Source organism: Bemisia tabaci, chromosome 1 (genome assembly GCF_918797505.1).
Source record: "Bemisia tabaci chromosome 1, PGI_BMITA_v3".
Lineage (NCBI taxonomy): Eukaryota > Metazoa > Arthropoda > Insecta > Hemiptera > Aleyrodidae > Bemisia > Bemisia tabaci.
In genome coordinates this window covers 71074926-71100188 of record NC_092793.1, presented here as the reverse complement: position 1 = coordinate 71100188, position 25263 = coordinate 71074926, and the positions used below count along the sequence as shown (strand labels likewise).

At 42.1% G+C, this 25263-nt stretch overlaps 1 protein-coding gene across 3 annotated transcripts in view; it reads right to left on the bottom strand.

Moving 5' to 3' along the window:
* Positions 1–25263, bottom strand: part of LOC109033153 (SH2 domain-containing protein 4B) — a 97134-nt gene that overhangs the window by 20259 nt on the left and 51612 nt on the right. The gene's annotated exons all lie outside the window — the stretch shown is intronic.

The following is a 25263-nucleotide window of genomic DNA, read 5'->3' as shown; positions in this document are numbered from 1 at the left end:
AAACCACGAATGATGAAAGAAATTGATCTTTGGTAAACCTTATTCCCTCTGTTCTTTACTTTACCCATCCTTTCGCAATTCAATCTCCAATTTTCCACAACTCTTTTTGAAACTGAAGAGGGCGCTTAAACAGGGGTGCAGAGCCTCCATAAACTATAAAATGGGAAAATTCGGAAACCAGTCAAGACCCAGTTTTCCTTCAACTAAACGGTTATGCATTTGAGCTTCAGCGAAGTAAGATAATGAATTGAATCATGGTTTCATAGTCAGTTTTATAGGAGACATTTTGCAACGTAGACAAGATTTGACGAGAATCAATGGTTATTTTTGAAACTTTCATTTACGTGTCTCGAGACCTAAAATTCAATTCCTCCTTTTTTCTCCATAGCTCATTGGAGAGAAACGCTTCCTAATCTTTTTCTTCACACTACATTAAATGATGGCGGTTTGAGGGCGATTAATGAGTGATGGAGGCAAGTTGCACTCGATGCAGGATGCAGAATCGCAGAGGAGCCACCTCCTATTTGCATGCATGAACGGATTGAACGGATAAGCTGCCGCAGTGAGGAAAAAAGCCGTATGAGCAAATGAATGTTGCCAATATTCTCCCGGTAAAATACTTATTTTCAGGGGAAGTTATGGATATTTTTCCTAAAAATTTTCAGACACTCACACTAAACCGCGAATAAAACTGTTCGCAACATGGAGGAAAGCCAATCCCGAGCTTCCTGAAATGTTGTTACTTGTCAGATGGAATTTAGCATACGGCTATGGCTCATACGGCGTTCTTCTTTTACACAGCAGTACGTTTGACAGGTCTCCATGTGTTACAGGTCATTCACCGCGAAAGTTACCTTTTCCTTGCTGATAACCTGATAGCTAACAGGCACCATTTTCGCGGCTCGTCGCTTTAGTGGCTCAAAATAAGCCACGATCCGCTGACTCAATAAGGCCATTGAAATATAACCGAGGCAAAGAGACCCAGATTAAACGGACGTGAGGAAAATAGGACGGCATTTGTGAGGGAGAATATAAAATAATGACAGGTCATTTCTGTTCCGTTTCATAGATTTCCTTCATACTATGCAGTATGCTGAGGTGTAAAGAGTTTTTCCAGGTTGCTTGCACTCAGAGGTTGAAAAAGTTCCCTGCTTTTCACCATGGTGCGAGCCAAAAAGGCGCTTCCACAAAAAGTGATGGCCTTTTATTCTTCTTTCGTTTTTAGTCGTCAGGTTTTTCGGTCAACCAGTGGAGAGAAACTTTAATCAACCCATGTTTTACTATTTTTATACGTCGGACGACCAAAAAAAAAATATGCGAGGCTTCCCACAATTTTTGCGCAAGCTTGGTTCGTGTGATCGGAAATGAGGGGCTTGCAGGACAAGGCGCATAAGTGCAGTTTTTACTATTTCGAGAAATACGTGCGGTTGAAGTTTCGGAATTATGTGGATACTTACGGCGAAAAGAAAGTTCAAACTGACTTTTTGTTGCTTAAAAGTAGGAATGTAGGAGTGAATTTTTCACAGAATATGCATTAAGACTACTTTACTTGAAATCATTAGTACCTCAAAGTTTTCAAAAACTGCACTTATGCGTCTTATCCTCCAAGCCCCTCAAATGTGATCGACCCCGGCTTGCTTCTGGTCTTGAGAAAATTTTAGATGCTTTGAAAAAAATCATGATGACTGGTGATCGCGCTTGTTGAATAGATCGATGGGTAAGGGAACTGGAGCCACGGTTATACCGTGCTCGGTCGTAATCTGCAACCATTGGCAAAATCCAAGATACCAGCTTCGTAAATGTCCAGACTCATATTTGTGTATCTTCTCACGCTTCTGCCTAGACCCCTTCTCTTGATTCGGCCGAAATTGATTTTCCCTCATTATAGAGACTCGAATTTTGACAGACATTGCTAGCTTTTGCGAATCTTCACAACCTCCCCGTGAAAACACGATTTTTGAACACGCGCAAAGTGAGAGGTGGACACGAAAGATGAGGACACACGGGTTAAATGATGAAGAGGAGGCTTCGCCGGGATGAGACCGAGTCGATGTTTACATCGAACACGTCAACTTTCTGATGAACCCTAGAAGATAGGCATCATGACAGACCTCAAAGTTCAACTCTCAATAAACTTATTACATTTTAACCAACCGGTTCAATTGCTGCAAAACCTCGGTGCGGCGGGCGACTGAGGCTGAAACTCGAACTTCACGACTTGACTCGCCGACAGGATCATGGAGTCATGCCCGCAGAACAACAGCACAATGCAATACGATCAAATGGACGCATTTCTGTCAAACGGAACTATGTGCATTATGACGTGAGCCCTGTTATGCATATTCTCTTATGGGTATCAGGGCTCATTTCTTAATGCACATAGTTCCGTTTGATAGAAATACGTTCAAATGGCAGCGAAGCAGATTCCCCGCAGTTGGCGGCGATGTTCCCCGGAATATTCGGATCACGCCTCGAAGAAAACCTCCTTTTTTCGAGCCACTTGGCAGCTTCCAGCTGGCGCCAACCTCCTGGCCGGCCACGCCATCGCCGGTAATGAGAGAGCTCCGTTTCGAAATCCGCAACATTTGAGCCGATTTCGCGGATAATCGCCAACGCCGAGAGTGTCACATTTTACTCGACCATTGTTTGTACGGACAGTGCTGTCTCGTGGAAATTCTTTCGTCGACGACTTCTGTCGCGGAGGAAAACGAGGAAAATCAGGTCAGCTTCCAAAGATTCGGTCGGTCCAACGTGGCACCGGAATTCAGGGAGCTCCTTTCCTTCCCGCTGTCGAATACTGCCGTGCTAAGGAAAAACGCCGTATGAGCCTTCATTCGTTGCCATATTACCTTTAGTCAACGAATTTTCAAGGAAAATTCTAAATATTTTTCTTCCAATTTTTCAGACAGTTTTGTTCCCAATTTAATCTAAAATATCTGAAAATTTCAAGGAAAAATAAAAATAACTTTCCTCAAGAGTACATGTTTTATCCGGGGAAATTTGGCAACTCCTGAATGTTCATACGGCCTTCTGCCTTAGCAAGGGATATCTAGATGATAGCCGATAGATGTTTACAACGCGAATGCAGTACTAAGTGGGCGTGGTAAGCTTTGCGATGAATGTATTGATGTCAGTATCCCATTTAAATTTTGGGAAAATCATTTTTTGGGGAAGAGGGGAGGAATGTCGTTTATTTGTTACCTAAAAAATGTTGGCAAGTTTAACGCCCCTGCCCACTTGTCTTTGCTATTTTTCCTTGAAACTTATCAATCAAGAAAAATCACGGTAAAAAGGTGAAGTCCGTCACTTTGAAAACTCAAAAATTTCATAAATCTCACACTAAAACTGCTTAAAATTCGATCGACAAGATTGCGACAGAATTTGAAAAACGGAACTCCTTGGCCCTGACATTTCCCTGATTTCTCTGACATAATTTGGTAAAATTCCCTGATAATGGATATTATGCGATACATAAACCGGGGTTCTGCGTATCGATTGGTGCAACATGTAAAGATACTCTCAAAAGTCTATCAAGCAGTAATCTATGAGAACGGGTTTTTGTGATTTTTTCGTGAGTATTACATAGCAATGAAAAGTGAAATTGTTAGGAATTTTTTCTTTCCACTTTTCAGCTTCCCTAACTTAACTCCTAAAATTTTTGTTTGAGGTTAAAATTTTGGTTCAAAAAACGATACATCAAAGCTATCGAATGCGACGCAATCGATGCATTGAAGATATAATTATGCCAGATGGTTAAGAACATGATTTGAAATATTTTTCTCGCAAAATTACGTAAAACCCATTCTAGAAAGCAAACAAAGGGAACTTATTGTCATTTTCCCTGGCATTTTCAGGTTTTCCCTGACTTTGTAAAATTCTCTGACATTTCCCGGTACACCCTGGCTGAGGAAACTCTGGATCTGTGAGGGATTCTTTGCAGAACATTTATCGAGGAGACCTTTCGACCCTTCTATCTTCTAGATGGGTGTGCTCCACGGCCCCCCTCCCAACATGACAAGGCAAAATTCCCAAGCTGTTTTTTTATTTATTTTATTTATTTACAGTTGGTACATATACTCCCTTTAAGGGATCGTACAAGTCGTACAAATGATTCAGATACAGATCGTACAAATGATTAAAATTAGGCAATGTAAGAGCAATATAAGAAAATGACGGAAGCGATGGATTAAGGCTAGAGATTCGAGAGGTCGTCGACATGGTAGAATGCACTCTCCAAGACAAAAGCCCTAAGTTTGAGAAAGAAGACGATTATTTCGCCACTGTTAAGGATTGTTCTCATCTCAGAGGGAAGGGCATTAAGTAGCTTTTAAGTGGTTTTTAGACCTACCACTGATTTTGGGTGAGCACCAACAATTTTACGTAGACCGAGGGTTTGTTCAATAATCTTTTCCGCTCAGACGCTAGCAGGAGGGTCTCTTTCTTGAAACTTCCATTTTCGCACTTATTACTGTTCTCTTGAGTAACATGGAAGAGCGAGCAATGGGTCATGTTGGTGACTGAGATGCCAAGAAAGAGCAACTCTTGCCTGACGTGACATGACGTGGAGAATCAGAGGCAGGGGTACGGATTGCAAGGTCGCCCCGCCGACCCGCCGACGACGGCGAAGACGCCCGTCCCAGTTGCGGCCCTCAAGTTGCCAACTCGTCGGGGAACCCGTACCCCCTTCGTCTTCCATCACTTCAACATCGGGGCGGATCCACAAACTTGGCAACAGTGCCGATGAAGAACTCGAGAGGTGAGACAGCCGGAGGAGCTGATGGGATAAGCGCAGCGGCTACGACTATACGCTCAGCAGCAGAAACCGCTCAAGTTTGATGGAAACCTGGTGGAGATATGTGGTTTTGCGTTTCGGTAGGACGAAGCAACGTCGTGCATGCCATTGCCTGTGCCTCCGTGATACCGTTTAGTTACCGTTGCTCTTTTTAACCATTTGAATATGCCACGATTCACTTTATCTTGTCGCGCTATTCGGGCTGATCATTGAAATTGATAGACAAAGCTATGGAGGAAGAAGACGTAGTGAAAATGGAGCGATCCGATTGGTGGAAGCGGTTGTTTGCAATGGACATAAGACGTTAGTAATCGACTAACTTGAGACGGCAACCAGTAACCCACGTGGATCCATCGCTTTCATCTTTAGTCTTTCAAAACAAACCATTTAAACCAACAGGATCGCTCCAATTTCCCTTGGTCTTCTTTGTCTATCGCTTTGTCTATCAATTTTAGCCCACTGTGCTGAAGGCGTCTCCAGTTTGAAGGTACGATAGAACGGGATGTCTCGGTGTTCACGTCAGACATTCGAGAAACGATTGTAGAAGTCAAAATCGAAATTTTTTGTCGGTTCAGCACGGATTCGACAATTAAATCCCTCCGAGCTGCGGGAGCTCAAAAGAGCGGAGGAGAAGGGAGAGAACAAATTATTGTATTAAGAGCCCTAAAAAATAAACCATGAAATTTGGTACTTGCTAGTAATTCCTTGAGATGATTCTAAGATTGAGCTGGAAATTTTTTTTTTTTGGATGAGTGTCTTAGGCTCTTAGGGGTGTGTCAAAGAAAACACCTTTGGATTTCCCAGACGAAATTGAGGGTTTCCTCTGACTGCTGCCAAAGCTCTGGATTCCACACTCGATAGCGGGCAATTCAAGGATACGAAAATTGGAAGATTGAAAGATAGGAATCGTCGTTTTTTCGTTTCTTAATTCATTAAAAAAATGTCCTGTTTTTCGCATTTTCCAAGGAAATTCCCCGACTTTCCCAAGCAGGGTGTCTACTAATACACACCGGCCAAAAATCAGTACTTTTACAGTACTTTTTCAGTACAATCTCAAGAAATTCAGTACCTCCTCAACAAAAAAATTCAGTACATTTTCAGGACCTCCATTCGACCAAAGCTCGAAAAATTTCACATTTGAATTTCTCGCTCAAATTGCGACAAAAATGACAAAAAATCCGGACCTTCTTGCGGAATTTCCGCATCTTTTCCGTCCTTCCGAAACCGCCCTTAAAAAACAGTACTATTTCCAGACTTTCCGGAAATTCCGGCCGTAGTAGACACTCTGCCAAGTTTGTAAGTCCCACTTTTCCATCGGAAAATTGCAGATTTCCCGAACGGCTGGAAACCCTGTGCAAGCGACGATTCTTTTTGATCCGTTTAGGCCCAATATAAGTAGAGTTTTACCGCGGGATTGCAACGGAGTGTCGCGAATCCAGGGCTGAGCGACAGCAGCGCGGGGCGAGGGAGGAGGAGGGGGATGGGTGTTACGTTGGTGAATCAGTCTTGAGGTGTCGTGGTGTCGCGGTGCGGTAACGCGGTAACAGGCGCCATCAGTTGAGCGATTTGCGCTCTGGAATTCAGCGTTTCCTCCTTTTCCGGTTCTCTCGCCCCGCTCGGCTGCCTCCGCGAGGAGTCGAGACTCACCCGAGATGGACTCTCACGAGAGCAAATCTAGCTCCGATCTATAGGCACAACATCCTAACGAAACTAGATATGACCGCACGTATCGGCAAACCAAGAGCGAAGTAAAAAAAATCGAGAGTTTACTTAAAATGGTCGAACAAAATGGTCGCGGGAAAAATAAAGAGGCTCAGGCGAAATGGAAGCCTGATACAGAGGATCCAAAACTGACTCAGTGACTCAGATCTTCAGACTTTGTACAGGTCACACACCAATTTTTCCGCGTTATCAGGATGTCTACTAAAACAGGCTGGCCAAAAATCAGTACTTTTACAGCACTTTTTCAGTACATTCCCAAGAAATTCAGTGCCTTCTCAACAGGAAAATTCAGTACTTTTTCAGTACCTCCAATCGACGAAATTCGAAAAATTTCAAAAATTTGGATTTCTCGCTCAAATTGTGACAAAAATGACAAAAATTCCGGACCTTCTTGCGGAATTTCCACATTTTTTCAGTACTTCCGGAGTTCCGGACCGCCCTTGAAAAATAAGTCCTATTTCCGGACTTTCCGGGAATTCCGGACTTGTAGACACCCTGGTTATTGAATTCCTTGATAACGTTAAGTTAAATCTGTCGGATTCAATTATTTCTTTGGAAACTTTCAAACATGTAGGAGGAATCTAACAAGCTAATCAGCTGGCAGGAGCCGAGCCCGTTCCTCAGACGGTTTAAGTTACTTGCACGTGACGGATAGTTAAAAAGGAACACTTTCTGAAAGTACACTGCGAGATAAAAGTACATAAATTAATGTGACAGGAGCCTAAAACAAGCAGTGAACTCCAACACAATGTGTTGATAAGGCGCGTCATTAACTCGCACATATCAACCCCTTTAGTTTTCATTTACAGAGATTTCAAAAAAGGCAAGCAGCACAACAAGAGAATTCACGATCCAACACTGCAAGGTCAACGACGCACCTTCACGAGACCGTGTATTGTGAATCTAGAAAGCTATTCGAACAAATTTAAGTTTTTTGATCTGCCTCAAGCAAAATCTTTTCAGATTCTTGAAGAAAAGTGCTACGGAAAAATTTAAGCGAAGAAAGGAAAAATTCTGTCGAACTCCTAGAAGATAAAGTCGATTTAAAGGTATTTTGGGGCTAAAATACCCAAATCACCGGTATTATAAATCCCGTTATATTATTGAAAAGAAATTGACTCGATATAAATGCAATTGTCTTAAATATGTCTTGATTTTGTTATTTTAAACGTCTTTTCATGCAAAGAAGCTCAACCATGTCCATGCTTTATTCATTCATGAATTGAAAGTAAGCAATCCACATCCCGAAAATCTACCGATTTGCCGTAAAAAATCGCAGAAACTTGATATACCAGGTCGATGTACCCACTCTTTGAATTTACCAATCAATTTAGTGAGTGCACGTATGTGAAAGTCAAAATGCTATAGTCATTTTGGGTGCATTCATTTTTCATGAAACAATTGTAAGTAATTTCAATCCCGAAAAACCATAAATTTTCCGTATAAAATAAAAAAAATCAAAATATGTCGACTCCCTGACGTGAAAATTAAATTCTACGTGTGAAAATACTTATGTATCGATATGCTGAACAGAATGCCCGCCTCTCCTCGTAATTTACAAACCGTTCCTATACTCATCTCAAAATTTTTCTCAGAGCTTTGTGTTATTATCAGCTTCCATTTAAACCCCGGTTTGATGGCCGAATCGGCTGCCCAAAAAGCAAGCCATTTTTGAAGGGCTCTATGAGAAATTCGTGATATTATCAGCTCTCAGGAAATCACCCCATGGGTAAAATTGCTGGTATAAATTTTCGAGTGCTTAAAATAATCGTATTCAAGAAACTAAGGCATTAAACTATGGAGTCAATTTCGTTTTAATAATATAACGGGATTTACTTGTCTTCAGGTCAAAACTCATACAAGAAAGCCCCTTGCAAGAGGCTAATTTTTTGTAATTTCACTCAATTTTTTCTCCTTTTTATAATTGAATTGCTTGTCACATTCTGAGGTCAATCATATTAAATTGTAATTTATACATTTCTTTTTTTCCCCCTTCATTTTATTTTTTGTTTGGAGAAGTTTTGTTGATTTCTTCGGATTTCGAATACTGTAACTTCTCTTCTATTTGGCCGATTTTTATGAATGAGACCTCTTTTAATTCGTGTTTTAACGGAAAGTAAGGAAAAAATTGCTAAAAACTCGCGAAACAATTTTTTTTTAAAATTGGACGAATCCTAGCGTGACGGTGAAATGGTTAATGAAGCGTAAGTAATTGGGCGAGGGGCTGAGGATCCCGGCCTCGCTTGGCGACCGTCATTAGCTATTGTTCGTCGAGACGCCGACGCAGTGATCAGGAGCGTGGGGAAGAGAGGGGTAAGTGGATTCCTGTATGAGCCACGTTTAGCTAATGGTCTAATGAGTCTCGAGGCTCATCACAGATTGCACTTACACAGATTGCACTATCATGAGTGGCGGTAGCCACCACCGGGCAAGTAACCTATCCTCCAACAATTGGCAACACAGCACAGCCCGGTCGAGGCAACGACACCATAGTTACACGAACTTGGCTTATTTGGGTTTTTCAGAGCACGGGTACCAACTTTTGAAAAGTATAACCGAGGTTACAGATCTGTCAAAGCAACGTTTTGAACAAAACGGAGGAGTTAGATTCTCATTCCGAGAGTGCCGACCTGCTCAGCCATCCTCGAATCAATTCGCTTGATTCTGCTTATATATGCATATTTTAAATCAGCGCGTCGCATTCTTAGGCTTTTTTTAAAAAAACCAAGTAACTTAGACTCTTGGTATTCACTGCACATAAACTAGCGACCCCCAGAATGAGAAACAACTTTAAATCATAATTATTGATGGATAAATAAACTTTTTACACGCTTTGGAAAATCTCAGAAGTTCGCGGTAGTCACTTTTCGGTAAGGAACTAAGGGACTCGGTTATTGTATCGAGCAGGGTTCGAAACGATCGCAAAGGCGGTATACTACGTATACGCGCCAAAATGTCCATCGATCGGCCGGCCAAGGCTCTGCTACCGTCACGTGCGTATGTATATCTCAGCGTGCATTACGGAATCTTTTCATCGCGCGTCACACACTGCTTCTTTTCTACACGCGGTTCTGTAGGATACAGAATTCGTTGAGATTTTCTCCCCGCACTGGCTGAATCTCTGCATACAACGACGAAATAAGTCGGTAAGTTCGAGGGTGTGAGAACTGCTTTCTCTACTGATCTCCTTCCGGATGTATCAATCTACGTATCTTGATTCGCCTATTTAGCTGTCCAGCAATCGGCGCGTGGATCAAATTCTGTCTTCGAGTTCTTTTTTTCTGTATCGTGCGGGCTGGCTGTTTCCGTGAGAGGAAGGCTCCAAACTTGGAAATGGTAGACGCGAGTGCGTGCTGTATCGGAACTGCTATACTGTGCTGAAGGTATGGAACGTCTGGATACAACTATTCGTGCTTAGAAGTTGTCTGTGCTGCATAGACGCAGAACTGAAGGCGCTCTGGTTGCTCATGCGCATGGGTTGCTCTCGCAATCACATCCGCACGTGCGGAGTACATACGCACACCGCTGCGAAAAATAAAAGTTGGAGGGTTCCGATATTATGATGATTCTGCAGCGTATTAAGGCTACGGTTATATCTCGTTTTAATGATTTAAAATTCATTATGTAGGAGCTGGGCCTAAAATTCGACCCTTGCCTTACATTTCGAGGAATATTGGCGCAACAAACCACGAATCTCCTATGTTTATTTTTATTATTGTATTACAATCTTTTTTTTTTTTTTTTTTTTTTTTTTTTTTTTTTTTTTTTTTTTTTAAAAAACCGAAATTGTCATTCAGTATTTTTTTCTGATTTTCACAAAATATTCAGCGTAGTACGACGAGAAATTAGTAAAAATTCCAAGAAACATGTTCGAAAGATTTTTTCAGAACAATACATTGCGACAAAAAACATGCAAAATCTGATCGGAAATCAAGATGAGTGTTCTTTGATTTTTTAGAATCGAATAGCTCCGTTTGTTTTTTTCCATACACTCGGTTTATAGATTATAGTTTGCAGTCTCAAACTTTCAGGTATCGCCGCAAAATTTTTGGATGCAATTAGCGCATGGCCCGTAATGAGAATCAAACATACACACGCCTTTCACTGGCAGTCATAAACTTCCAATTAGATAATATCATTTTCTAGCAGACTCCAGATGTGGGCGCTCTCTAGGAATTACATCCAAGGCGTGTAAATTGTCAAATAATAGCGTGTAAGTGTCAAATAATGCCAAATTTCACCCATTTTTTTCTGTAAAAATCTTCGAGTTTATTTCCTTGAAATTTTCAGCTACTCTTGTATATTAAACTAGCAGTATAACCCGTACTTCGCAAGGACAGTGTCATCTACAGTTCTTATCCGTGTTTATATGGTAAAAAGTATATTCTTCTTACAATAAGGAGCAATAGCCCTAGTTAAGGACATATGTAGATATATTATGAATATCCAATTGAAAATAAGACAACAAATTAAAACATCTGTGTTTGATATTGGAATCTGAAGATTGACAGCGGCATTTTTTTGGTGTTTTCGAGTAGGAAAGTTGGCTGCTCTTTCGGGCCCTGAAAGCTCCATATTTTGGCATGTCTGTACTCTACCCATGTAAGTACTCTAAATCAAACTTGGAAAATCCCAAGAGCATTAATATTTGATGAGAGGAGAGTTGGTAACATTCGAATGCTCATACTGCCGTGCGATGGAAAAACGCCGTATGAATATTCGAGAGTTGCCACATTTCCTTCGATACACTGGAAAAAAAACACATTGGATCTAGAATTCAGACTCTTGAAAACATTGACAAGAAATAATACTCTTGATTCAATCGGATTTTTGCTTGAATCAAAATGAAATCCGCTCAAATTAAGAGGCTTGGTTCTTGATTTAAGCTAGATTCTGATTGAATCAAGAGTACTTTTTCTTGTCGATGTTTTTAAGAGTCTGGACTCTAGATCCAATGTGTTTTTTTTCCAGTGTAAAATTTTTATTTTTGAGGGAAGTTGTAGAAATTTTTCCTTTAAATTTTCAGACACTTTAGGTGAAATTGCAAACAAAACTGTCTGAAAAACTGGGAGGGAAATATTCATAAGTTTACCAGGAAATTCGCGTTTTATCAAAGGAAATTCGGCAACGCCTGAAGGTTCATACGGCGTTTTTCTTTAGCACTACAGCATACGCGATTGATCCTGAGCGCGCGGGAGCACTGCTACCGATCTGCCGGCCTAAATCCTTGCCCCGGTTGTGAATCGTGAAAAGCCGCGCACGACTTTTTCGGCTGTCTTTTGTTAATATTTTCTGGGGCTCGATTTTCGTGTCGCCTTGATGCCATGCTAATGTCGCTGTGACGTAATGTGGCGGAATCTCCGAGGAAGCGGCGGCGAACGTAACGCCGTAACGGTATCCGAAGCGCGGTGCGGCAAGCGTGCGAGAGCCCGCACGGTGCAGTCTCCAGTAACGCTACGGTTACACAGATAAAGCGCGGCTTCCTCGCAACGATTTTAAGTCCATTTGTTGCCCGGAAAGTTGGCCTGCGGGCTGATTATTGAAATTGATGGACAAAGCAATAGACAAAGAAGACAAAACGGATATGGAGGAGTCCTATTGGTGAAAGCGGGTGGTTGCAATGGACAAAGGACGTAGATAATAGACTAACTGACGGCAACCCACGAGAGACCCGATTTGGTCCATCATTTACCCCCTTAGTCTGTGAGAACAACCCATTTTAACCAATAGGATCGCCCTATGTTGCCCTATATGTCTTCTTTGTCTATAGCTTTGTCTATCAATTTCAATAATCGGCCCGCAGGAAGCAGTGGCGATTCTTGCAAGTTGGCAACACTGTTCATCTCCATTTAAATGTACGCTAAACAATCTATTCTCTATTAGGCAGCCTGTTTCACCTAGAATCGATAAATTCAATGGATTCAAATACACTGAAAAAAAAGCTCTGGCCGTGGAAGCCATACTTACGGGCTACATAGACATACCGTCCGCGTTCTAGGCTCAGAGGATGAAAGATCCGGGGGGAGCATCCGGAGTAGTCGAAGCTACGGCTCCAGCAGCCGGAACTTTCAGCCTCTGAGCCCGGAACGGACGTTATGTCTATAAAGCCCGTGACTATTTTTCAGTGTAGAGGATTAATCTTGTTGCCAACTTGCTGGAATTGCCACTGGGAGGAGGGATTTGATTATTATGAATCGACCGAAATATAAAAACGTGAACCGATTGACACAGCTTGGGGCGACAATAATTAAGGTTCCAGTGTAGATTCGACCGTTCCGCGGATTTGTCGATCGATTTACTGATGCACGGGTTGCTAGATCGATTAATGGATTTGTCGATTGAGTCGCTATCGATAGGATCACGTTTTTAGTTTTTGATGATCGATTCATATGAGGATTTTAATTACTTAGATGTCGATCGAACCGGTGTCGATCGGTTCATATTTTTGCTTTTCGATCGATTTTCGTCTACACGAATACTCCTTTCAACGGCAACCAGTCGGCTCAAAATCATTGCAACCAGTCGCACGAATCAATCGCGTCGTCGTTGGTGCCCTATGGAACCGCGGATCGACGCAGCGAAGGCGGGGGGGGGGGGGGGGGGGGGGGGGCTGCAACATTCGCGACCTACTCCAGGTCAATGCGGCTCGGAGAAAAGTTCTGGTCAAAAATTAGAAACTTCTTCACGAACCAATGATAATTACCTCATTGATACTCCGGCATACGGCCGTCTTTGTGAATGAAAGCTCTCTTCGTCTTCGTACGGTGACTGACTCCATGCAAGAGAGGTTTTAATGACTCCGAATGGAACCCGCGTCATTAAAGTCCACCTCGACCTATGCGCTTGAAGCCTTCGTCCGTTTTCCCTGATGAGATTTTTGACGGTATCAATGAGAGAGGGGTCGTTTCAAAGTTGTGTCATATAGATTTTCCAAAATGTAACTTTCGTCCTGCTGAGTTAAAAGTGGTCACAGGGACGCAGGGGTCGTACGCCCCCCTCCCTCGTTTGTCCAAAAAAAGGCGGAAGAGAGTAGGAACAGAGAAGGAAGGGACGGAGGAAAGAAAAATAAAGACGCTTACATTTGGTAATTATTCATGATGAAATTGACTCAAAGTGCGTATTAAAAAAATTCAAAAATGGTCTAGGGGAGGCCCCCCTACCTCCCTTACGCCCCCCTTACGTTGGAGGTGTCTAGATCCGCTTATGGTTCACAATAGCTGTAATTTTAAGTTTCTCAATACTTAATTTTTTTTTCATTGAAAATAAAGCAAGCTAGGAATCAGCTTCTTCGATGCTTTACATTGTCTTGGAGTCCAGGTACATTAATGTCGAATTAAAACAAGGGAGCAAGTATTAAGGAACAAGAGAGATGTCAATTTTAAAGGTTGTTTATGGTATAATAGTATCCCGAAGCATTGGCGCAACAGCGTGTATTCTCGTCAAGTTTGCTTAACCGCGATTCAAACAAATTTCCTACCATTTTAGTTTCGCAACCGCGTTGGACAATCGACGCCACGCGTTAAATGTCAATGATAATGAGCGTCATTGATGGCAAGGGGGTGGCTGCGATAGGATTGCGCGAATGCCCCCTCTTTCCCTTTTTGAAGATGCATAGGATTGCGCGAATTTTTCTGGTACCGAAAACTCACACCACTCTGTTTACGCGAATATTCAATATTCAACGAAGAAGCGTTAATATGGTACCCTCGGTAGTCTGTGGTAGATAACTGCATCGCGGAAGACCGTTCATTCCCTCCTCACTTACGGGCATGTCTCTCTTCGATAGATACCTAGCCCTCGCAGCACGAATGGCCCAGAGAGCTGTCATAAACATTTAAAAAGTGGACTAGGGGCCTGTGGAAGCAACGCGGCCGCCAACCACTGAAAAAACTACACGAAAAAAGTTGTAGAACAACCATGCTTAAGTTTTTGAAGAGATGAATGGATGGAAAACCCGACGGGTGCATCCGAAAGAAAGTGTACATTTATCTCTGATTGCAACGTTAGACACAACTTTTATGCTTTATTTTTATTAAATGTTTTTTAAAAAGCTAAACTTAGTTTTTATGAAAGGTTCCCGTGAATTTATCTAAATGACCTCAAATATATGTATCGAAAATTTTGAAGCGATATTTTCGTTCGTCCTATTTTCTTTTAATGTAACAAATATAATAATATATGTGATAATATAAAAAATTAAATATCATTCGAGTTTCTGAATCGTTATAATGAGGATACATATTTTCCTTTTAATTGTGGTAAAGACTGGAGCAGAAAGTCAAGAATGACGACACGCAGTCCTACAGCATTCCTACAGTCTTGTGCGCTAATATAATATGAGTTTCACGCCAATTGACCGACTGCACTGCGTTTGGTGTAATGCGAGAAGTTTTCACGCGGTCTTGTAGGCGCTAATATGGGCTTGACGCCGACCGCACTGTTTGGCGCAATGCGTGAAGTATTTCTAAAATCTTGCAGGCGCTAAAATACGCTTAGCGCCGGGCGCACGGTGTTCGGCGCGATTCTTCTAACTCGCGTTAGAATAATCGCGGCATAAGGCCCAAGTTGTGTTGCGACCTGTTATGAGCATTCCAAAGTTGCCTCGATTCTTCCGATTGAATATTTTTTCTGAGAAAAGTTAGGAAACTTAGGAATATAATTTTTAAGGAAATTTCGTGAGCAATTTTATTTAAAATGTCCGAAAATATCAAGGAAAAATTAAGTTTCCTCGAGAATATATGATTTAACCGGGGGAAATTGGCAACTCTCGGCTGTTCATACGGCGTTCTTTCTTAGCACGGCAGCATTGGAGATATTTCATTTTGATTGAATTCCGTTCAATCGAGCCAGGCGATCGAACGACGCCGATCAATGAGGCACAGAGCACCAATCCGGTCGTTTATTCTCATGAAAATGACCCGAAATGAAAAGGAAAGTGCGCCGCTTTCTCACCCAGGAACAGTTATTTTTCTCATTCCTCCAGAGGGGAAAAGGAAAACAATTGTTTTCTCTACTTTATAATTGTCTTCCCTCCCGCACTTGGTGAATTATTCTGCACAGCCGCAATTCCTCGATCGGGAGAAAATTGAAGCGGTTTACGGAACGTTGAGCGTTGATCGGGCACCGCTGGCGCTGGAGCGTTCAATGCTTAACTGATTGCGATGAACCTTGCTGCCGTCTTTTCCGGGTGAAATTCGCCGGCTTTTCGTGCGAAATCCCCCGATTTTCCGCGCCAACCGCAACGCTGGCCTCGGGCCGTGTTACGCCCGCGCCCGCCGCACACAGGAACGAGACAGTTGGAAAAGTCGGACATGATCTGGAAACTTTAAAAACGTTCATCTTTAATACCAATATTTCAGGTTTATAAAGATATTAAATGGTTTTCTCGTAAAAAATCCACCAAGAATCACCCCTTAAATTTATAGTATGACGAAATCAACATCAAAATGCGCAACTCTAATCGAAATTTCCGCGTGTGTTCTACTGTGCGCCGCTGCGCTGTTGCGCGCGTTTGTGACGTAGTGCACGCAACTAGTGTCAGCGGACTGATTAATGAAATTGAGGGACAAAGCTATGGACAAAGAAGACAAAGGGAGAGTAGAATGATCCTATTGGTTGAAAAGGGTGGTGACGTAGTCAACTTATGAGTCTACATTCAAAGGCGCTCTCAAACTTCCCTTGATCCAGTGGCGTGGCGTGCTTTGCGATTTATCGATTGATCTGTCATTTGGACCTATTGAAAAAGATCGATAAACAGGGTGTTCACAACGAAGACCTTAACAATCGATTCTTTACCATAGCTCCAAATGAGAAGATATCGATAATCAATTGTTCATGCCACGCCACTGCCTTGATCACAATGTTGACCGAACTGGACCGACAAAATCTACTCATCAGAACGGCATTTCTAGAATCTAACAATAAGTGGCGCGCCTCATTAATAATGCGCATATTTGCCAGGAGTAAAAAAAAAACCAGGCCGCCTTCAATTTTGGGATATGCAATACGGACATCCGTCGAACACGAATAGTTGCATCCAGGCGCTAGCATCAATCTCGTCCCATCCAGCAAGCTCGGAACGCTTTTCGCCTCTTGCGCCATGATGTTTTTAACACGAGAGATTTCTATGGAGTTTTAGGAATGTACAAACATACACAGCAGGCTGATTATTGAAGTTGATAGACAATGTGATAGACAAAGGAGACAAAAAGAAAATGGAACGATCTTTTTGATTGAAACGGGTAGTTGTTGTGGACTAAAGGGAAAAATAATGGACTAACTATAATGTTTCTTGCGAGTTGCCGCAAGTTAGCCTGTTACTTGCCTCCTTTGTCCATTGCGACCATTCTCAGCCACGAAAAGGATAGCTCCATTTCTCGTTGTCTTCTTTGTCTATCAATTACAACAATCGACCCGCAGTGATCGGCATGAAGAAAAAAAGAGAGGACGATCGCGAGTTAAAGATCTTTTCCCACTGACGTCACTGGGCACACATGGAAGTTAACGAAGGTGTACCCAGTGAAGTCACCTGTGAAAACGACGCGGAAAAGTACCGCGAAAGTTAAGTTGCGGTCATCTTTTGTTTTTCCTCTCTGAGTGATCGATGCAGCTGGCATATTGAATAACCCTCGCAATCGTAGCTTGATGCGCAGCCAAAAAAGGACTCATTTCAGATTCAGGACCAACTTCCGGCTTCTCGACAAACCAAGCCATGTGGTGGTCATTGCCAATTGTCATATTGTCTCTAATTATAGGAGAAGGCAATCATAACTGAACTGAATTTTACATTAAGGACCCACTCCCACTTTGTTGAAAATATTGGTGATTTTCCATTGTAGAACGTGGTCCAAACATATTACAGACACTGCACACAGCTGAATCTCCATGAGTTTGCTGAGCGTTTTTCCGTTCTCAGTCGGGTTATCTTGAGCCAAGAGGATAGAACATTTTGGATTCTTTTTTTCTCCCTCTCATACCGATTTGATTATTTCGGACGTTCCAGAAGACGTGGCAAACACTGCGATTTTCCGAAATCCAACGAAATAGTATAAGTGTCAGGAGGAAGTTCGCAAGAACTTCTTCCATCTTAAGCCGCCGGCATTTTTACGGGGTTTTAGAAGGTCTCAATGCAACTCAGCGGTCCGATTATTGAAACTAAGTCGATATGACAAGGCAAGACATAGCCCTATCAATACATCGCACTTCGATGTCATACTATAAGCTGCTATGAACTTTGTGTCCTTACACTCTCTACTAAGGTACTCCAAAACATGCAATGAAAGAAGGATTTACAGTTAATCTGATGACGAAACACACCCTGTCCGGTGTCCACTCCAAAGCGAGATTAATTTGTTGATAAGCACAACTGTACAATAATGCACATTTGAGTGCAGCATGTTGGCATGATTGACCGATTTGCCAGGGCGAGCAGATGTATGCCGTATGCCGTATGCGCGTATGCGTAATTAATACACGGAACCTGCGTTGCCAAATATCACAGCGTTTAGGTAATCATTCGGGTCGAAGTTCGTGGCTCCTCTGATGAAAGGGCACAACTCCATTTTGAGATGAGTCCTATCGTGCGGATGACTCCACAGTTTTCAGGGCCAGCGTCAACGTGGAGATACGCTGTTACGTTGGGAGAACGACGAATTAAACGCGGAGTGGCGGCGCACAGTGGATCGAGTCAATTAGAGACAGGATTGCACAGAATTTAGAAAATAAAATTCCTGACATTCCTGACCAATTTTGGCGAAATTCCCTGACAGTTGAAGATGTGACGGATGGTTAAAAAGGCACAATTGAAAGGATTGAAGGATTTATGGATTGCCGAGTTTCCTGCAGTAAAATGTTCATTTTTGAGAGGAGGTATTTGTATATCCTCTTGAAATTTTTCCATAGTTTAGGTGTACTCGCTAATAGAAAATTGCTTTCAAACAAGATTTGTTGTTCGAAACCTCAAACCCATTCTAGAAAGCAAATGAAGGTGATTTAACAAATTTTCCCTGACATTTTCGTCATTTACGTCATTTTTCCTGACATTTCCCGGTTTTCCCTTTTAAAAACTTTTTAAAATTCCCTGACATGTCCCAGTTTTCCCTGACTGTGGCAACCCTGTAGAGAGGTCGGACATGAAATTTTTGACCCAAACTGCAAATTTTGATGTTTATTTCGTCACTTTTAAATTTCGAGGGGTGCTATTGAAAGAAAATTTCACGAGGAAACCAATGAAACCACTTTTAGATCCTCAAATTTGTGTATAAACGGAGTTATAAGCGTTTAAAATTTCCAAATTTTGTTCGACCACTCCTATTGACTCGATCCACCGTGCGGCGGAGGGCGGCGAGCAGGAGTCGGGAACGGAACGGACTGTGTCAAGGCCCCTTGGGCAAACGACGACGCGACAACGTCACAGACGGCAGGACAACAGCGGGACGGCGGGACGACGGCGGCTTTGACCTTTCCAGCCCGGCACATAAACGTCCAATGATCGAAGAATTTCATGCCCGATCAATGCTGCCCGGCCGACACAACAGCCGACGACGTCATCCACCAATCACCGCGCCGGAAAACCAGATGCAATTCTGCCGTGCTTAGGCAAAACGCCGTACAAGCCTCCAGACGTTGCCAAATTCCCTTTCATAAAATACGAATTTTCAGTGAAATTTGCGCATATTCCTCTTCGAATTTTTCAAAGGATTCTATTCGCGATCACATCTAAACTATTTGAAAATTTCAAGTGAATACAAACATGAGGTATCTCAAAAATAAACGCTTTATTGAAGGAAACTCGGCAACCCTCGGATGTTCATACGGCGTTTTCCCATTAAAACGGCGGAATTGGCGTCAAGGTCTACGCCGTGCCCGACAGTGGGTACCGAGGGGTAATGCGGAAAAGGGTCTGCTTCTTCACTCGCATCCCGTTGAGTGAAAAATTGCGGCTGTAATCGAGCCTCAATGACACGGGCAGCGCCAATAGGGCTACTTTAAAAAAGCTGGTGCATAACGTAACGTATCAGTACGTCCATTAGCAAAGCCCCCGCCCCCTTTATAAAGCCTTTGCATCCCCCATTGAATTACGTAACGCTCACTGTGAGAAATTACTTAAGAAATCAAACGATTTTTTTTTATTCGCTTCTCCGGAAAAGAAGTTGACCATAAACGAATTACTTGAAAAAATAAATAAATAAAAATATAAAACAAACATGTGCGTGGGGGAATAAATATCAAGTTCGAGAGGTATGCACAAAAAAAGAGCGCGAGTAGTCTTTAACGGTAGTATTCATAGTTTTTATTATTACGTTGGCACTTAAATACGTATTCTCGAATAGAGGGCATTCTAGTCTGGATCGAAGATCGTAGGATAGCGATTGTTAGTTACGTGCTCCCAAATGAAATCGTGATCTTTTCAAATGAAGTTAACTGATGCGTCGAGAATTGCCTAGCCGACGATTATGAAGGCGTTTCGATCCGTATCGAAAAGCGATAAAAACTTGAGACGATCTCGAGGATTAATAGAATTGCGGATTTGAACAAGTCATCAGTTCGGTTGATGCATCAACGCTCGCCGTTTACAACATCGACGATTGTCAGCTTAAAATCTCTGACGTCACATCTCAACTTGATGTGTCATAAAATTTGGGGAGCTAGAGAAGAAATGAGGAGCTTTACTAATGGAACATGTTTTCAGTAACTGAACTGATCTTGGGCTTGGCTTGATACAACAAGCAATTTTTCGAAACACTGCCCATGTTTGATCCTATATTTCTTGATAAATACGCTATATTTAACAAATTTAAAAACTTCCCAACTTAGATTTTTGAACTTTTTGTGTAGCCAGACCAGTAAGCCCGTGGTGAGACGGTAGGCATACGTTTTTTCCTATCGATTAATTAATGGGAGTGTATGTTTGCACGGAAAAAGCAACTTAGCGTTGCCCTAACACTTAAGGTAAAATAGCGTCAAGTAAAGGCAGTGATGCTGGGCGCTACAGCTTTAGGGTTCAGCCCTACTGCCTGCAGTTGGCGCTTTTTTATACCTTAAGTGTTAGAACGCAGCGCTAAGTTGTTATTGCCGTGTATTTACGGCTATTGAGAGCTTCATGATACACTAACATTCGTCGACCAATCGAAAGCGACACTTTCTGCACTGAAAAACTACGAATGGACCAAAGACAAAGAAAGACCCTCCAGGCTTCAAAGCGACTTATGAGAAAACTTTTGCTTTCGGAGATTCAACACTTCTGTCAGGGCTGGATTTACTTACTTGCCGCCCATGGCCGCCTGTATTTTGCCGCCCCTCCTCATGCGTTTTGAAACATCAATAAAAACCATCAATTGAACGTGCCGGAGGGGGAGGGGTGCATAAGACGCGTTTACTCGTGTTGGACACATTTTTTGCGAAAGCCCTGTCAACACTATTAGCAAAAGTTCACGGAACTTGGCGCGAAAGTTAAGTTCCGTAAACCTATCTCAGTGTGGACAAGGTCCTCCATTCATACGAAATGAACGAAAAAATTATGAGAGGACAAACATAAAAGTGGTTTAATAATTTTAACTTTCGCCGCCGCACCGCGCTGACCGCACTATGTTTGGCGCAATGCGTAAGTATTCCTACAGTCTTGTGTGCGCTATGCGTTGCAGGCCGACCGCTGCTGCACGCACTGTGTTTGACGTAATGCGTGAAGTATTCATGCAGTCTTGTAGGCGCTATGCGTTTCACGCCGCCCGCTGCTGACCGCAGCGACTGCACTGTCTGGGACGCAATGTGTGAAGTATTCATGCAGTCTTGTAGGCGCTAATAGGTGTAACATGCCGACGTCCGCGCCGCGCCGAGGGTTTCTCCTTTTCATCTCAAGTTCTCGTCATCATTGCTCTCTGCGCCGCGTCGTTCCAGGCCAAATTCCGTGTTCGGTTTCTCTCTTAGTTTTAACTCGATTAATTAAAGGTGCTGTCTATTGTATCACAGAAAGTCGACAAAATTAGAGATATACTCTCAGGAAATGAGAGATTTTGTCACCTTTTCCCGTTTGTAATTTTTTTTCGGAATCCGATTTTTCTTTATACCTACATTTAAAGAAATTGCAAAATTTGCCGCCATGGCCGCGGCCCATGCGGCCACCCCCTAAATCCGGCCCTGACTTCCGTGCGGACAATTATGCATGAGGCTGCAACAGTGATCACCCTTTTGTCGACTGTTGACCTATCTAATAGGTGGAAAAGTGCACTGCAAAGCGCCTCCGAGATTCCACCATTCTACCGTGATAGCGAAGAGAGCAGTAAGTGCAAAAAATGAAGTTTTGAGAAGCCGAGCTCATTAGTTCCTGACAGGAAAATTTGACTGAAAGAAGCCTCAGTTCTTTGTCAACTTGCCACTAATCGTCCAAAAGATTCCTAGAAGCAGTTTGGGTGATTAAGAATCCACTGATTTTATTTCAAGGTGTTTTTCATTTTCATGTTAGGTTATTGTTAGGCAAGACAGCCGTAAGTGCTATCTTCTGCATGCTTTCGTCGTTGCGTTTTGGACACACAACAAACGCATTCTCAGGTTGGAAATGCGCAGAGGAGGGCGGCACTTCACTTGAAAGCACTGTTTCCAATTGCTCTCTGGAGGAATATTGTCACTTACTGCTGTTTTGCCTGAAACTACGTCATTTTTGGCGCACTTGCGGCTTTCTCATAGGTCTCGTTTTGATACAATTAAGATTAATTTTGCTGTTTTAGCAAGTTTCAGTGATTTTATCTACAAGAGTTTAGACGAATTTTGAAGGGAAATTCGATTTCGAAAAGAAACTTACTGCTCTCTTCGCTATTTTTTGCGACTTGCGGCTTGCTCATAGGTCTCATTTCGATACGATTAAGATTAATTTTGCTATTTTAGCAATTTCAGAGATTTTATCTAAAAGATTTAGACGAATTTTAAAGGAAATTCGATTTCGTGAAGACACTTACTGCTCTCTTCGCCATTTTTTGCGCACTTGCGGCTTTCTCATAGGTCTCATTTCGATACGATTAAGATTAATTTTGCTGCTTCAGCAATTTCAATGATTTTATCTAAAAGAGTTTAGACGAATTTTGAAGGAAATTCGATTTCGTGAAGAAACTTACTGCTCGCTTCGCTAGTTTTTGCGCACTTGCGGCTTCCTCATAGGTCTCATTTTGATACGATTAAGACTAATATTACTGTTTTAGCAATTTCAGGGGGTTTTATCTAAAAGAGACAAATTTTGAAGGAGATTCGATTTCGAAAAGAAACTTACTGCACTCTTCGCTTTTTTTGCGCACTTGCGGCTTGCTCATAGGTCTCGTTTTGATACAATTAAGATTAATTTTGCTGTTTCAGCAATTGTAGTGATTTTATCTAAAAGAGTTTAGACGAATTTTAAAGGAAATTCGATTTCGAAAAGACACTTACTGCTCTCTTCGCTAGCACGGCAGCATTAGGCATTGAGCAAAAACCGGAGAAGGACCGTGCGAAGAAATGAATGAAACAATGATGAATGAGCGAGTACGAGAGTGACGCGCGCCGCGCGCGCGATGAGAAAGGAACCGACGGTTTCTTTGCAGTTTGCGCCGAGTTGTTGACCCTCATTGTTTCAGGTGTCACCGCTCCGTTGCATTGACATGCAAATTTTCGGCCGAGACCGACGCGCCGCGACGCTCAACGGCTTCAAGACTCATCGATCGAGAGGAAGTGAAAGGACTCCGGCGCCGTCGACCGCTTCCTCCGGGTTTCTAAACATTTTCGGAGACCGGAATGGTAATGAAAATGTTTCATTACTAATTTGTTTCACTTTCAAGTCTTCCCTTCGACCGGGCGGATAATTTCGCTCATTGTAAACAATTTTTCGCTTCATTAAGATGAGCGGAAATCGTTGCGAGACGAAGAAAAGAGTGACCGTTACTTTAGCGACATCTCAACGGAAAACATTCCAAATTCAGTGCTGGCCCCGCGGGCTGATTATTGAAGTTGATGGATAAAGCCATACACAAAGAGAAACTGGAGCGATCCTATGGTGGAAGCGGGTGGTTGCACTGGACAAAGTGGCTACCTAGGTGATTGGGCTCACCAACGAAAATCCAAGAGGGACCATGTAGTTAGTCAACCATTTTAACCCTAGCCCTAGTCAACCCTTAGCCTATAGCAAAATGTCTACTAAAACAGGCTGGCCAATAATCAGTACTTTTACAATACTTCTTCGGTACATTACCAAGAAATTCAGTACCTTCTCAACTGAAAAATTCAGTACTTTTTCAGTACCTCCATTTGATGAAATTAGAAAAATTTCAAAAATTTTAAAAATTTGAATTTCTCGCTCAAATTGCAACAAAAATGACAAAAAATGAAAAAAAAAATCCGGACTTTCTTGTGGAAATTCCGCACTTTTTCAGTGCTTCCGGACCGCCCTTAAAAAGTCAATACTACTTCCGGAAAATTCGGACTTGTAGATACCCTGCTATAGAAACCACTCGTTTCAGCCTGTAGGATCGCTCCATTTCTTCCTTATCTTTTTTGAATATAGTTTTGTCTATAAATTTCAATAATTATCCCACAGGCGCCATTTACAATACCACCTATCGACGGTGAAATATGCAGGTGCAGGTAAGCATTCGTATGAATTGTTCAGAGCACTAATTAATCAACCTCTGTTTCCATAAAGTATATATACATCAATCACGGCAGTTGTTCTAACCTCTGAACTGAGTACCGTGACGTTCATTACCATGCAACATTTTTCAATTTCATTATTTTTATATGTTTATGACACTTTATTTATCTTATCTTACTTACGACCTTAAACGTATGCGATCAATTTTAAAACCCCGTAAAGTGACGGCAGTTAGAACATCTGGCACGGTTTATCAACGATTATTTCAGCTAAATAATAAAAACCCAGGTACAAATTCATTCTTCATTTTTCCAAGTGTATCACTTTAAATTTTAGGCGAAAAGTAAGGAAAACACGCCGACCACACACTAGCACTTGATTCGGCACGTTTTGACTTTAAATGGCAGAAGGACAAAAAATTTGCGTTAGACTAGAGGTTACAGATAATTATGGACGCTTCCGAGATAGAGGGGGTAGCGGATCGAAAAGCCTCCCTAACTTGATCACCTAGATTTTATTAATCTAAGTACGAAATCAAGCAGGGAACAAGAACTTTTCGATTATTATGGAATAGGTTTTAAATCAGAAATTCTTCTGTTTGAAAAAAATAAGCGTTCAGCAATTCAGAAGTGTTCATACTTGGAGACTTTTCAGACGTGTAGGTTCTTTTCTCATTAAATGATTGTTTTATCCAGGGAAATTTGGCAACAATCAAATGTTCATACGGCGTTTCTCCTCAGGACGGTAGTTATGGCCTCATAATCTTACATTTCCTTCAGAAATCAGTTATCATGCAATTTTTTGCTCCGATCTTACGAAATTGTGGAAATTCCAGCACCAGCCAAAGTAGCATTCCCGTGATTTTTAAGATAAGGTTGGAACTTGGCTCAAAGCTATGGGTGGTGGCATTTGCTTCCTATTACTCATGCAGTTTGAGGAGAGTCATTGACTATGATTCCGAAAATTACTTTCTTGGCAGTTCCACTGCCGCATTGCTCATGGGTGTTATCGTTTAAACTCGTGACTCACACTGGCTCGGAAGCCCCACAATAGTCCTCGATAATTTTTGCACTTGCCTCTCACCCACACACCTGCTCCCAAGAGAAAATGAGCGATGCGACAGCTTCACTTCCGCAAAAGC